Source organism: Mus caroli, unplaced genomic scaffold (assembly GCF_978045245.1).
Source record: "Mus caroli unplaced genomic scaffold, Mus_caroli_1 scaffold_7, whole genome shotgun sequence".
In the NCBI taxonomy this organism is placed as follows: Eukaryota; Metazoa; Chordata; class Mammalia; order Rodentia; family Muridae; genus Mus; species Mus caroli.
Genome location: NW_028227262.1, coordinates 41,816,650 through 41,831,269, shown reverse-complemented (window position 1 = coordinate 41,831,269; position 14,620 = coordinate 41,816,650).

Sequence of the window (14,620 nt, the reverse complement as noted above, 5' to 3'; positions counted from 1 at the left end):
AGCCTGGGAAAGGGCGGTGCCGGGACGCAGGGGGAGGGTCTGCGTTACGCCGCCGCCACGCTCCCGGGCCACAGCGCCCCCTGGCGGCTCCAACGAGGCGAGCCGAGAGCGGCACAGCGGAGCCATCTGAAGATGACCATTTCTAAGGAGGACAAGAAACCCAATGCTATCCGTGACCCACTGCCCCTACACAAGTTACACAGCTCCCTTCTCAGCCACAAAGACGTTTTGACAGGTGGGAAACCCAAGTCTGTGTTTTTAGTGTCCACTTGGAGCAAACACGTCTTTATACAGCATCCTCTTTTGTATGGACTGTTCCAGGGGTCGTTGGAATATAGCTGATTTTTAAAACGATTTCAGTAGCCCTCGGATATAGCCCCAAATTTACATGTATCAGTATGAAGCAAAGATTTGCAAGGACAAAAAAGGCTGATAATCACCTGGAAAATAAAACTGTCAGTATATAAACTAGCCTAGTCATAATGGCTTCACTAAGAGAAAAATTGATCAATGTATGGTAAAAACAATTACAAAATGCTAAAAGAAAGAGAATTGTTCTAGCACTGGAATTGTGGCTGGATTTTTTTCAAATTTCATGAGTGTATACAATATATTTCTAACACGTTTTCACTGAAGAAAAGAAAATTGGGAAAATAATGAAATGACAAAAGATATCTAAAGAAGGAAGTAGTGGTAGTAGGCAGAGAATAAGAGGAAGGAAAAAAAAAAGTAAACGAATGAATCTGAGGTTTGAAGACATTTTACCCCAAGAAAAAATGCTGTATTAAAAAAAATTCACAACCTGAAAACACGTTGGAATGGTAACTGGATCTGATAGGCATTTCCTACCGTGACCAACACATAGGCCAGATTAGACCAGATTAAAAGTAGGTAAAGGCATGGTTATCAGGAGGCAGCTCTAAGGGGAGTTCGCTGGTCTCACAGGTGGAGGTCAGTGAAGTCAAACATCTAGGCTAAAGCAACGTGACTTTATGGAGTTTTGGTGAGGAGTGATTACTTGTCGGTTAGGAGATGGGTTTGTTGCCCATACCTAGTTAAAAACTGAATGAACCCCTGGCAGCCACTCTTGGGTGGGTTCCAGGAAACGCTGACATGTTAGCCCGGAGTTTTCTCCAAGAGGGCGGTGGAGTTTTCACTCTGCGGGTGGGGGTCAGGGAAGGATAGTAGACTGGGTTTCCCAGCTTGTACAGGGGAAGAGCAGGAGTTCAGCCTAACACATATCACTCAGCCTTATGTCCCCGAGTCACTCTGACCTTGGCTAAGTCACTTTTATATCCTCAGAACTCAGTTTATCCAATGTTAAAACCAGAACGCAAATGTCCCAGATGTATCCCCTTTAATAGCATATACAATATTGATGCCTTTTATGATCGAGTTAAAAACAGCTGCATGAGCCATTGTAATAAGTTAAGGTATTTTTCTAGCTAGTAAGAGGACAATTCAGGTCTAGACCACCAGAGAGTATGGAACATAGATGGTGACTGTTAAAGAAAGAACAAAAAGTTCAACCAAGTATGAATGAATGTGCATAGCTGTGCACACATACATATATTTTTTGTTATCGCTGGATCCATTTCAATACAGTTCACAGAATTTCAATAAATTGTTTCGCTGCAGAATTTTCTATTTCAGCAAGCGTCTGGTTTCTATTTTATATATCTATCTGTGCATGTGTAAGTTCTCACTTTTTGGTTCACAGGGGAGCAAGTGTGTCAGTGAGTGTGGAGGCCAAAATATCAACCTAGAGTTTTATTACTTGGAGTAATTCACCTGGTTTATTGTGTCTTTCATTGGCCTAAGAGTAAACAATTAGGCCAGGGTGACTCCCCAGTGAGCCCCAGGGATCCAGTGTCTCTGCCTCTGTTGTGTTGGAGGATATTACAAGTGAAGCTTACCACCACAACAGGATTAAAAAGTATATTTTAATATAGATTCTTGAGATTGAACTCGGGTCCTCATGCTTGCACAACAAACACTTCAGCAACTGAGCATCCTCCCTAACCCAGAGTAGGTAGTTTCTAAATAAGGAAGCTCTTACTTTGCTGGTGGTATCTCAAGAGTGCCTTTCAATTATCTGAACCCTGAGTCAGTCAGTCAAGAATTGTCTGTGCCACATCTCATACCTCCTGCCGATGGATGGGTGGGGAATAAAATATGGAGTGAAAAAAATAAATAAATTAATTAATTAAAAAAAGAATTGTATAGGAAAGAAAAAACTTAGAAAAGCTCTCTCTCTCTCTCTCTCTCTCTCTCTCTCTCTCTCTCTCTCTCTCTCTCTCTCTTCTTTCTCCCCTGTAGCCATACTCCAGTATCATCAGAGCTCCCATTTGTATTTCTTTCCCAGTTTTCTTTTATCCCTCCTCCCTTCAAATTCACTACCTAGTTCTTTCATTCTTCCTGTCATCCCTCTAACGTGTTCACATGTATCTATAGCTTCACCTTTCAGAAAGGCTCACAAGACATGGCACTGGAAAAAAGTATCAAAGCAAGCACGCTTCTTGTATTAAAGCCCTACATTCTAGAAGTAATCAAGAACCATGATCATATACTGGTGTGCACGTGTGTGTGTGCATGTGCGTGTGTGTGTGTGTGTGTGTGTGTGTGTAGTAAGCCAGGTAGGAAGACACCTTTTCTTTAGAGTACTCTGTCAAATGCTGGGTCTGGCAGTTATTGCTGTGAGATGTGTACTTCAGCACCTCACGCTGTAAATCCCAGTTACAGGTGGATAAAAGATAAATCTTGTCTGCTCTGCACAGGTCTAGAGGGGAGGAAAGGGGGAAACCTGCTCTGTAAGCTGGAATATAATCAGAGGCAGGGCATCTTTCATGGCCTCCTCAGTGTCAACAATTTTATTAATGACTCTCATATTTCAGTTGTATGTAGAATAATGCAGGGTTGGAAGAAATTGTTATATGCAGCTTTCACAGCCACTGTAACATTGTCTGGTCCTCCAGAGTGTATACAGGCTCCACAGAGGTTGGGTTATTTGTGAGAAATGATTGTTTGGGACAATACTTAGGGCTTCAATTTACTGCGACCTCCTACCACCGCATCCATCTCTGACTTGACAGGTAAAGTAGAGAAGATTTTGCAAGATGGTAAAATGTGGGGCAATTTATGGTTCTTAGACTTTCGTACAAAATTGTTTTCATGACTCACCTGGATATTTCGAATGGCATGTGACTCTTCTACCACAGCTGAGGATCACTGCAGAGAGTTGAGCACAAAACACGAAACGGCTCTAGGTTCCACTTTCTTCCTCACTTTTTAGATCATAATTGCTCCATTCTTCTCCTTCTTCTGTTTTCTTGGTGTTGCTGTAACAGTTGACTGTATCCAAGTGGCTGGATATTCTTGCTACAATGGCACAATACCAGCAGCTCCCTGCAACAGAAGTTTATACATTTTGCTCAAAGAAGGTGGAGATGGGGCCTCTCCAGGACTTTTCTCTCTTGATGGATCATTAGGCTACTTCCCAATTGCAGCACGTCCCCACTGGAATTTTCTTCTCCAATCACTAGCTGCCACAGCAGAAAGCAGTGGCTTGGAGAATGAATTACTGTCATTTAAGTGCCTTCACTTCAGAGCAAAGCCTAACAACCTCTACTCATACTTAGTTGGCCAAAGCAAAAGCTAGGGCTCCGTCTAAGTTGCAGTGAAAGAATAATATTCTTCACAGAAGTGGACTTTGGTCATACCAGGAACATTTGCCTCAGGGTGGGACTAAATAAGTGGTTTTCATGTATGTGGAGACACACACAGACAGATACACACAGAAAGACACTTATATGAATGGTTGGTTAAGTTTGACTTAGCCACAGGACTAAACTCAAAAAATACATCTTTAAGTGATTTCAGTGTTATAAAAACCTGAGTCATTCTCTCTCTCTCTCTCTCTCTCTCTCTCTCTCTCTCTCTCTCTCTCTCTTTCTCTCTCCATATATATATATATATATATATATATATATATATATATATATATATAAAGAATACACACATCTATCTATCTATCTATCTATCTATCTATCTATCTATCTATCTATCTATCTATTCTACTACATATCTTGGCTACATGGTCTAGTCTATCACACCTAAGCTAAACCTTCCACAGTGTGTTGCTGTCCTGAATTTGATAGACACTTGTAGTACATGTTAAGTACTTTCAGATCTAGCCATACTGAGAATATGGTATCAAGGATGAGAACTGGCCCACCGTGCAAGGCCAATGCCCTTCATGACGCTTCCAAAACTTAGAGATTATTCTGGGTGAGTTGGTGAGTGAGTGATGAATGTATATGAGGAATGTATATGAGGACCTTCTGTACAGCTCTGTAGACTTTGTAAACACAATACACATAGAATATTCTAAATTTATACCAAGTATATGCTTCAGGATTAAAGGTTAGCATATTGAAACCTTTTACCTTAAGAGCTATTTTTAAAAAATCTTTTGACTTGTATCTAAAAACAAAAACACATTGTATCACCATACACTGTTTTTTTAAGTTGGGATTTTTATAATTTACTCTTATATTTTAAAATACATGTTTAAATTTTCTAAGCTTATTTTCTTTTGGCTAAAACTAAGAAACACACACACACACGCACACACATTAGCTGATGTGTATGGAGGGCCAGGTGTACTACCACTGTGCTCCACTTCTGTATCATGTCCCATTGGAGGGTACTTGGGGCCATAATATTTGGAATGTGACCTCTTGAGATCACAAAGTCTTTGTTAGAATACTTTGAGAAGGCCCTGCCTGGGGCTGTTTAAATTTAGCTTTAAAAAAAAAGTAGAATAAATACCTTCTAAAATAACCATTAACATATATTACAGTAAATATATAAATTAGTAATATATAACAAATAATTGTCTACTAGAGATGTAACAACTGACGACAGTGCACTGGGTTATATGGGTGACATGACCTGTTGAGAGCAATGTATTGTGCTATGACATTGTAACATCACTAGGTGGCAGTAGTTCTTTAGCGGCATCATACCTTCATGAGTCACCATAGTAAAAGCGGTCCAGCATGCCTGTGGCTGGTTGGAATTCCTGGCTTCCTGGCAGGCACTTGATTCTAAATCAGAAGAGTTACTTCTGGTCTGTCACTCACATGGGAGCAAGTGTTTGTTAAACATTTAACTCGGATTCAAGGTTGACATATGGGCTTTGTGTGTGGTTTTTTTGAATTTAGGGCCCTCTTGAGAAGTCGGCTCTCAACCTATCCCAATGCATTACAATCACAAGGCAGTTTCCATGGATGAAAGATAGTCAGCCCAAAGGATGTTCAACATCTCAATCAGTGTCCAAGTCTCTGCAGCTTTGTCTCCCTGAGTCTCCTTACATCTTTGTTTACTGTGTTTCTAACTTTTGTCCTACCCTACTGGGGTAAAAATTGTCCTACCCTACGCTTAACTGCCTAGATCAACCCTGTCAGAGCCTTTCTCTTACTATGGATCTTGCTTTTTGTCACCCTATGTGTCATTTCTTATCCTTGTCCTGGATACCACACATGTATTGTCACTGAAATCACTGTTGTATGTTTTGTTTGGAGTCTCAACTATTAGACGGTTTTCTCATTGCTGTGACCCAACAAGAAGTCCCTTGGAGGCGTGGAGGGGGTTATTTTGTTGGTGGTTTGAGAATATAATACACCATGATAAAGAAGTCATGGTGGAAGCATCTCTCAGCTGTGAAATCAGAGGCAAGTGGAGCTGCTTGATCATATCTATGTGGACTGGGGAGGAGAGGTGGGACCAGAAAAATTGAGCCCTCAAGGCCTGCCACCTGGTGATCCACTTCTTCCAGCTCGGTTCCACTTTCCAAAGTTTACAAAAATCTCCCAAACAGCATTACCACCTGGGGATTGTAAACTTTGAGGGTTAATGTAATGTAATTATCAGGTTGACGGGATATAGAATCACCCAAGAGATGAATTCTGAGTAAGTCTGTGTGCTTCTAATTAACAGAGGTGGGAACATCTACTCTAACTATGGATGGTACCCTTTGACTAGCTAGGGTCCTGCTGAGCACTGCTTCCTGACTATGGATACATTGTGACCAGTTGCCTCATGGTCCTGTTACCATGACTTTCCCATCATAATGGGCTGTCTTCTCAAACTTCCTTCATTACCTTTGTCAGGTACTATGTGACTGCAACAGTGAAAGTAACGCGACTTTAACTTCGTAGTCTGTCAAGAAGTCTGGCAGCCACCCAATGTTATGGCAATACTGCAGTCTTCCACTGAGAATGTACAAGCATAACACCAAGAGATTCCCAACACTTTCTGGAAGGAAGCTCTACTTTGGCACTTATTTCTTCTCCAGCTTCAACACGGTCTTAAGTGGGTGGGCTTTAGTTAGTGTTCTTGATGGATGTGGCAGAAAATGCAAAAGGATTTGCTTGGGGATTTGATTATTGTGGGGTTGACTTTCAGATACTATGCTGCCTTTCTTGTCCTTCATCTTCTAGAGGACCTTGCTTTATAGAGTACAGCATAGGATGAATTAGATCTATTGCTCTGTTGTTTGGAGTCAGGTTCTAGAGAATGAGAGTGTCATGATTTGCAGCCCAGTCTGGTGTCTTCTGAGCTTTGCCATATGGCCATTTTCTTGTCATCTGGCATCTCCCGGGACTCGCTCAAGGTGCTTGAGAAGTCATCATATTCTAACCAATACACAGACTATGCTGAATTCAATTCATACCATGCCACCTATGGTAGTTTGAATAGGAATCACTACATAGACTCATGTATTTGAATGATTGGCTCATATAGAATGATACTAGTTGGAGGTGTGACCTTGTTGGCGTAGGTATGGACTTGACAGAGCAAGTGGGTCATTGTGTGGCAGGCTTTGATGTCTCCTATGCTCATGCTAAGCCCAGTGTGCCACACAGTCTCCCTCTGCTTCCTGTGAATCCAGATGTAGAACTCTCAGCTCCTTGTCCAACATCATGTCTGCCTGCATGCTGACATGTTTTTTTTCCCCATGACTAAACCTCTGAAACTATAACCCAGCCCCAATTAAAGGTTTTTCTTTTAGACTTGCTGTGGTCATGGTATCTCTTCACAGCAACAAAACCCAAAGTCAGACCCTGCCACAAGCAAAGCAGAGCATCTTGCAACTCACCCTTCACATTCACAATCCTTTTCCTTGTTAGACTTGGGTTGGAAAAAAAAACAGTGGTGAAAGTCAGATTATTTTAAAACACTTACACATAAATCTTGCTGAATGCAGAAACTGGTCCAATGCCTCAGATAGGGATATAATCGACGAATACAAAGAGCACAAAATGCTCCTTATTTAACTCTTTTCCCAAAGCGTTACTTTCTGCCTCACTCCGGTTAATAGACTATTAGCTGGAAATCTTTTCTGATATTTTTCAAGGAAGAAAGATATTCCATATATTATTTTGAAGCCCTTTCTTCTCTCCTTCCTCCACCCCTTCTATATATTTCTTCCTTTTTACTTTAGTTTTATGAGTCAAGATTTTACTATATAGTCCAGGCTATACTTGAGTTGACTCCAAACACCAAGATGTCCTCAGATTTATGATCTTCTGTCTCTACTTTCTGAGCACTGGACTTATAGGCTATAACCTCCATACCATATGAAACTTTATTCTTCTCTTCTACTTGTTGTGCTCTGCAGAATGGGCATTTATGATAAGGAGATGATGACTTACTCATCTTTTTATGTTTGCTGAAAAGTAAAGTGTAGGATGTTGAAAAGAGACGGTTGAATTAAATTCAAGCCAGAAAGGGATGGCTTTTTCAGAAAGGGATCATCTTTCAGGACTGTATGGATGTACAGACTCCAAGCCAGGACAGAAAAAAAGAAATACTGAAAGTAATGGCTATAATAACCTATATCCACAGAATGCTCTCTAATTGCCAAGGCTTAGGAGAAACTTCTTTCCATGATTTTACTTAATGATCCTAGTAGTCCAGAAGATAGGCATCTATAAGTCAACCTAAATGTACCAGAGAGCTGATATACCATGACTAGGGTAGCACAGCTGAATAAGCAGAGCTGAGAAAGAAAATCTAGGGGCTGGTGAGATGGCTCAGTGGGTAAGAGCACCCGACTGCTCTTCCGAAGGTCCAGAGTTCAAATCCCAGTAACCACATGGTGGCTCACAACCATCTGTAACAAGATCTGACGTCCTCTTCTGGAGTGTCTGAAGACAGCTACAGTGTACTTACATATAATAAATAAATAAATCTTTTTAAAAAAAATCTAGGCCAGGCTATTTCCAAAGGGAAGCAGCACACAATCACTAAGCATAGTGAAGGGGATTAATATAGGATAAGAAAAACAGGCAGGGTAGGAAAAAGAATTTCTTTCCTGGAAGTTGTATAGAAGGAAAGAGAGGTGAGAGTTACAGTATATCTTTAGCTGAATATCAGCCTTCCAGAGATGTCCACCTATAATATGCTAGTTTCCATGGCAAAAGGGGACTTGCAAATGTGCCAAAATGGAAATTTTGAGTTGTTGTCCAGGTGAGCTCAACATTCTCTGATGGGCCCTTATAAGAAGGATGCAGGAAGGTAAGAGTCCAAGACGACCTGATGGTAGAAACAGAGGTTCAGAGATGTGAGACACCAGGAGCAAAGGCAAGGAGTGTCTCTCAAAGCTTCCAGATTTTTTTCAGCTATCCTTTCCATAATGAAAAACTAGGATTTGTTTTCCAGCCAAACTGCAAGCATAGAAATCATGTGCCTGTGTACATTAACTACAAATTTAGCCTCTGCCAAGAAGAAAATATTGTCCAATCCCAGTATGCATATTGGGAGGAATTAGGTTGTGAGAACTCAATCCAAAAGGAAGGTAGATCCCAGGTAGAAACCTATAGCCTCACATTCTTCCATCAGATAGTTCTTCTGATATTACCTTTCCTATTGTTCTCTTACAGTGTGTTCAAAAAAAGGTCTTTCTCTATCCAAATATTGACTTGGTTAAATTCTCTCATTGTCCATGTTTCAACATCCCACACTAATGGGAGGTCTTTTACCCTTACTTTCAAAGGGGGTCATTTACCTCACCTTATTCTACAGAGAAAGCACAAAGGAGCAAATTAATTTTCTTATATATTCATCAATAAGTATTCACAGTTTAAGCAAAAAAAAAAATGACAGCAATCATGGATTTAAAAGGGGGGTTAGGGAAAACTATGAGTATGCATAAACTCAGATAATTTGTGGTCAAGCTGTCATCCATGGGGAATGAACAAAGTCCTGGTCCATGCACTGGGAGCAGACTGGGCTTAAGTTTTGTTTCTAGAGCATGGAAAATTTTTCCCTCAAAGATGACTATTGTCTGCAACAGCCAAGTACAGAAAAGAAAAGCTGTGTGGAAGCACAATCTACATCAACAAAGTCTGTGGTTATTCTCACGTCAGTGACAAAGATTCCTAAAATACCAAGTAAAAGCTGTATAAAGACTATATAGACAGTAAAGGATGAAAGATCTTGATGTCATTGTACAAGTCTTTATGATCTCATATGAACATAAAGTATTGACTACTGTAAAATTCCCTCAGATCAGGAAACCTGTTGTTCAATTTGTTTCTCATTTACCAAATATTTTAATTCTCAGTTTAAAATAGTAAATCACGGTTACTTTTGAATATGAGCATGAAGATAAAAGTGGATGAAATTCATCTCAGATGCTTTTTAGTGTATCTGGCCCTTCTTGGCTGTATGTCCTTGGATAGGCTGCTTAACCCCCTGATCTTTGTTTCCTCATAAAATTTTTCAGTAGAAATGATATTTCAGATTTAGGGTAGGGAGTGTTAGGGATGAAACACAATGCCTTGTGCATGCTAAGCATTATTAACCATGTAAATATGAGGAGAAAGACCTCTGATACAAACTATCATGGCTAAGTTAATTAAAGCAAGCAATTAATTAAAGAAATGTATTTTTATTCATGTAGATAAGCTATCTCTCCCTAAAGGTGGGGTTTACGAGATCAACTTTGGACATGGATAAGATAAGGGTTTTTATAGTTCAGGAGTGTATGTGCATGTATGTGTGTGCACAGGGTGGTGATGGTAGTGTTTCGAAAAGGGGAATTTGTCTGGCAAACAGATGGAGTTACAGAATCAGCATAAACATAACAAGTTGGTAATAACAACAACCTGAAACAAAGATATGCTTGCAAGGTTATCATAATGAGGTTGTCATAACAACAGGTAATCATAACAATCTTTTGAAACAAAGGCATTGTTGTCACTTCCAGGAACAGGCAGTACAGAACAGGAACAGGCAGTAATCTAATTTGTAGTTAAGATTACAGGAGGAGCACAGCCCTCTCCTTGAAAAACAGAGATTTAGTTATAATAAAGACAAGCATGGCTTTTAAGCGTAAGATAGAGGCAGACTGATTTATTGTGGCTCTTCCACTAGGTGACTGAGTTATCCTGATACCTTCCAAGATGCTTGTGGTGTGCTTGTAGAGAAGAACAAAGTAGACACATTCAAAGCTTAGATATTAGTAACTGCTAAACAACACTCCTGTCAAGATGCCATTCCCCCTGATGAATGAATTGCATTTAGGCAGTTATTAGGGAATCCTATGGAAGAGGGGAAGAAAGGATTGTAGGAGACAGAGGAGTTGAGGACACCACATCCCACAAAATCAACTAAGCAGGGCTCATAGTGGCTCACAGAGACTCAAGTGGCAATTATGGAGTCTACAGGGGTCTGTGTTGGGTCCTCTAAATACATGCTGTGGTTGCACTTATGGTTGTGGTTTTGTGGTTGTTTGTCTTGGGGTGTTTGGAGGACTCCTATCAGTGGAAGCAGGAGTATTTCTGAGTCTTTTTCCTGCTCCTGGGATTGTTTTCCTCTTACTGGATTGCCATATCCTGCCTTGATATGAGGGTTTGTGTCTAGTCTTATTGCATCATGTTATGCCATGATCAGTTGAAATCTCTAGGAGGCCAGATCTTTTATGAAGGAAAACAGAGGAACAGTGGATCAAGGGGAGAAGGAAAGCATTTGTTGGGTTACTGGGAGTTGGGGAAGGAGTGGAAGCTGAAGTCAGGATGAATTTTTGTTTTTATGAGAGAAGAATAAAGAAAAAGAAAAAAAACAAATCTGGTGTTGAAAATGAAAATTGTAGAATTGTAGTTAATCTTTACCTGGTGTAAGGGGCACTGAGTGAGAGAAGAAAAGTGATCATTGGTGTTGGTAAGATTCTATTTCTAGGCATGATCAATAGTTTCATATATGTAATGAATTATCATATAATGATAATTCATTGACTTTTAAAATTTTGATTTATGTATGTGTTAAATTAAAAAAAGGTTTTAAAGTGTTTAAAGACAGACATTTCTGAACTTCATTCAGAACTTATTTTGAAAATGTATTTTCAAAGTTGCTTACTATGCTTTAACTGTCTTTAGAATTCAAGACTTGTCTTTACGGAAGAACTGAAGCATGAGGGGCCTCTCATGGGACGGAGAGCCAGCTTTCCTTCTGTGCTCACCCAGCAATTACCAGCTATGGTTGAAATTCACAGTGTCTCTCTTTTTACTTATTATTATTATTATTGAATCTTTTCTTACAGTCCAGTCGTTATCCCCCTCCTGGTTTGCCCTCTGACATTTCCTCATCCCATTCCTCCTTGTACAATCTCTTTCTTATCCATGAGATTTTTACTGGCTTTTCATGTGCATTGGAAGTTAACATATTTGGATTGTTAATCTTATTTTCCTTGTTGCTTCAGAATTAATTTTTTCAAAGAACAAAATAGAATCTCACAGAAAATATTGCTATGCATATACTATTTTGGAAAGGTATTTAATAACTTTTAATTGTTACATACATATTTACTTATTGTTAGTACATGTTTTGGTGGATCTTAAGTAAAATATATTACTAATACAATGGTGATTCCTCCTCAGGGTCTTGCTCTGGCTGCTCTCACTGCCCAAGATGCTCTTCCTCCAAATATGAATATATGCCATCTCACTTTACTAATAGTCTTAACAAAATTTGCTCTACTATTCAGATGCACCAGAAATCAAATAACACCTCTGTTTTCCACTTTAGACTACTTTATTTCTCCTCAAAACATTTCGCTCCATGATATTAATTTTATATTTGCTTGATAGGGTATGTTGTCCCCTTCCAACGGTAACTTCTACTAAACTGAAAGTGTTTTGTTCATTTGTCTGTCCACCATTTAATGCTTTGTACCTAAAACCTGACACTTCTTTGACATCCAATAAATACTTGTTAGATAAATGATAGGTTTTAAGTGGGAAATTAGAATAAACAAATTTGCTATGCAATTATAAAAAAAAAAAAGACTTGTCTTTAGTTTCTTCCAGCTTCCTATAGGCCTAAGTCACAAAACAAAGTGTGCTTAATTCTTTAGTTATATGTTACATATTGCCAAGCAAGCCCTCAACTTTATTATTGAGGGATTTTAGTTGGTTTTGAATTTCCATGGCTCAAGGCATTGCCTGACTCCAGAAAATGGTCAACAAATGTCTGTTGAGTGAAGTCTAGGGAATATTTGCTTAAAATATCTCATTTCTTTTCTCACCACTTTAATATAGTATCTTGTATAGTGAAGACATTCAAACATATTTGTTGAGTGTTTTAAAATGAATTCAGAAACCATAATAACAGTTTAAGCTACATGGTGTCTCACAGGGAAAGTGACTTCACATTCTTTTTCACTAGGCCATGAACTGTCACCAATTTTCTAGGAAATGTATGTCACTCTCCAAATAAATTTTCTGCTTAAAAAAAAAAACAAAAACAAAAACAAAAAAAAAAACAAAAAAAAAGCCGGGCGTGGTGGCGCACGCCTTTAATCCCAGCACTCGGGAGGCAGAGGCAGGCGGATTTCTGAGTTCGAGGCCAGCCTGGTCTACAAAGTGAGTGCCAGGACAGCCAGGGCTACACAGAGAAACCCTGTCTCGAAAAACCAAAAAAAAAAAAAAAAAAAAAAAAAAAAAAAAAGTTCTGCTTAAATTATTTTTCCCTGCAAATGTTTTTAGATATCCAAGATAATAAAGTTGTTTTTCCATTTTCAGGCTGCTTTCATTGATAATTTCAGAACTCGAATGCTAGAATAATGATAATAGTTGTTAGACCAACTATTAATATCTGTGATCAGCTGATTTATTCTGGAAAATACTTTAGGATACTCAGCCTTAAATTGGATTGGTCTGGAACTGTGAAGGAAAGGTGATAACTTCTGTACCAGCTTGTCAATCTCTCTCTACTCAAGGTAGATATCACTAGTCAATAACATCGTGTTTTTCTACCAGGTCAAAATATAATATTGGAACACTCAGCTTAGTACACAAGAGCCACACAATGAATTATAGTTGGAGATAAATAAGTTATTAAAGCTTCGTTGTCTACCATGAATCATATAACCCAACAAATACCCTTTCAATTCCAAAGTTATATCTCCTGTGATGACTTCAAGGTACTTCACAGTACATTGAGTGCACTGTGGTACTTTGAGTACATTCAGAATCATCAAAGAAAAATTACACTGTGTTTTTTTACATTTTTAGGTTAGTTTATTAAATGATCAATCTTTGCAAATGATTATTCAATGTGTAGCGATCGTTTAACACAATTCTTCTTAGTTACACATTTCATTTCCAGAATGAGATTTAAAATTAGCATAGGGACACATAACAAGTGTCCCCATGGAATGCAAATGCCTTCAATCTGAAATCCCATTGTCCCTGAAGTATCAACAGTGAAATGAATTTTCTTACAACTGAATCACTTGACAGGTAGAAATTTGGTTTGCTTCTTCTTTCAAGGTCTGAATTTATAGAAATCAGGAGCAAAGATCTAAGAAATTGGCTCAGCAAAGGTCTTAGGAGCTTTAAGTATTTTAATGATATCTTTGTGTTAAGTTTAATATAAAGTGGCTCAGAATCACCAACTTTATCCAATATCACGTATATTGCACTGAGTGTCGGAGTAATTACTGACAACTTGATAACATGGTATTATATGGTAGAGGAGCAGAAAATTTGAAATCCATAGTTTTCAAATAGAGTGTGGGTAAGGAGATTATCAGAGCACCAACAAATAGTTAGGGCCTTTCTTTTCCTTCTCTCTGAAGAAAGGGGATTGTCTTTCCTTTATTCACCCACGAGTTGAGGGATGAGATCATTTCTCCTCTTTGGGGCCATGTGTTCTCTCCTAGTGAGCACACTTTCAAATTGGAGGGTAGAAAATGGCTGCACATGGTGCTGAGTTATAAAAGCAGCTTATGAAACTTTTAAAATATTGTTATAAAGGCATCATCTAAATCAGAGTGAACAGAGGAGAAAGATCCCAAGAATGAGAGTCAACAAACCCATATGAAATTCTGGCTGTATCATTAAGACTGACCTTTAACCTTTGTGGGATGTTTCCATTTGTATAATTTTGGAGAAAATTAAGGTAACCCAAGTTTCTCTCAGGTCTAACATCATAGAAGCCAATAAATGATCAGTAGGTAAACAAACACATCAGAGATAACATAAAAATTATCCAAATAATTTAATATGGGGTGAATTGTAAAATGCTTTAAAGGAGGAGTCTGAAGAGATGG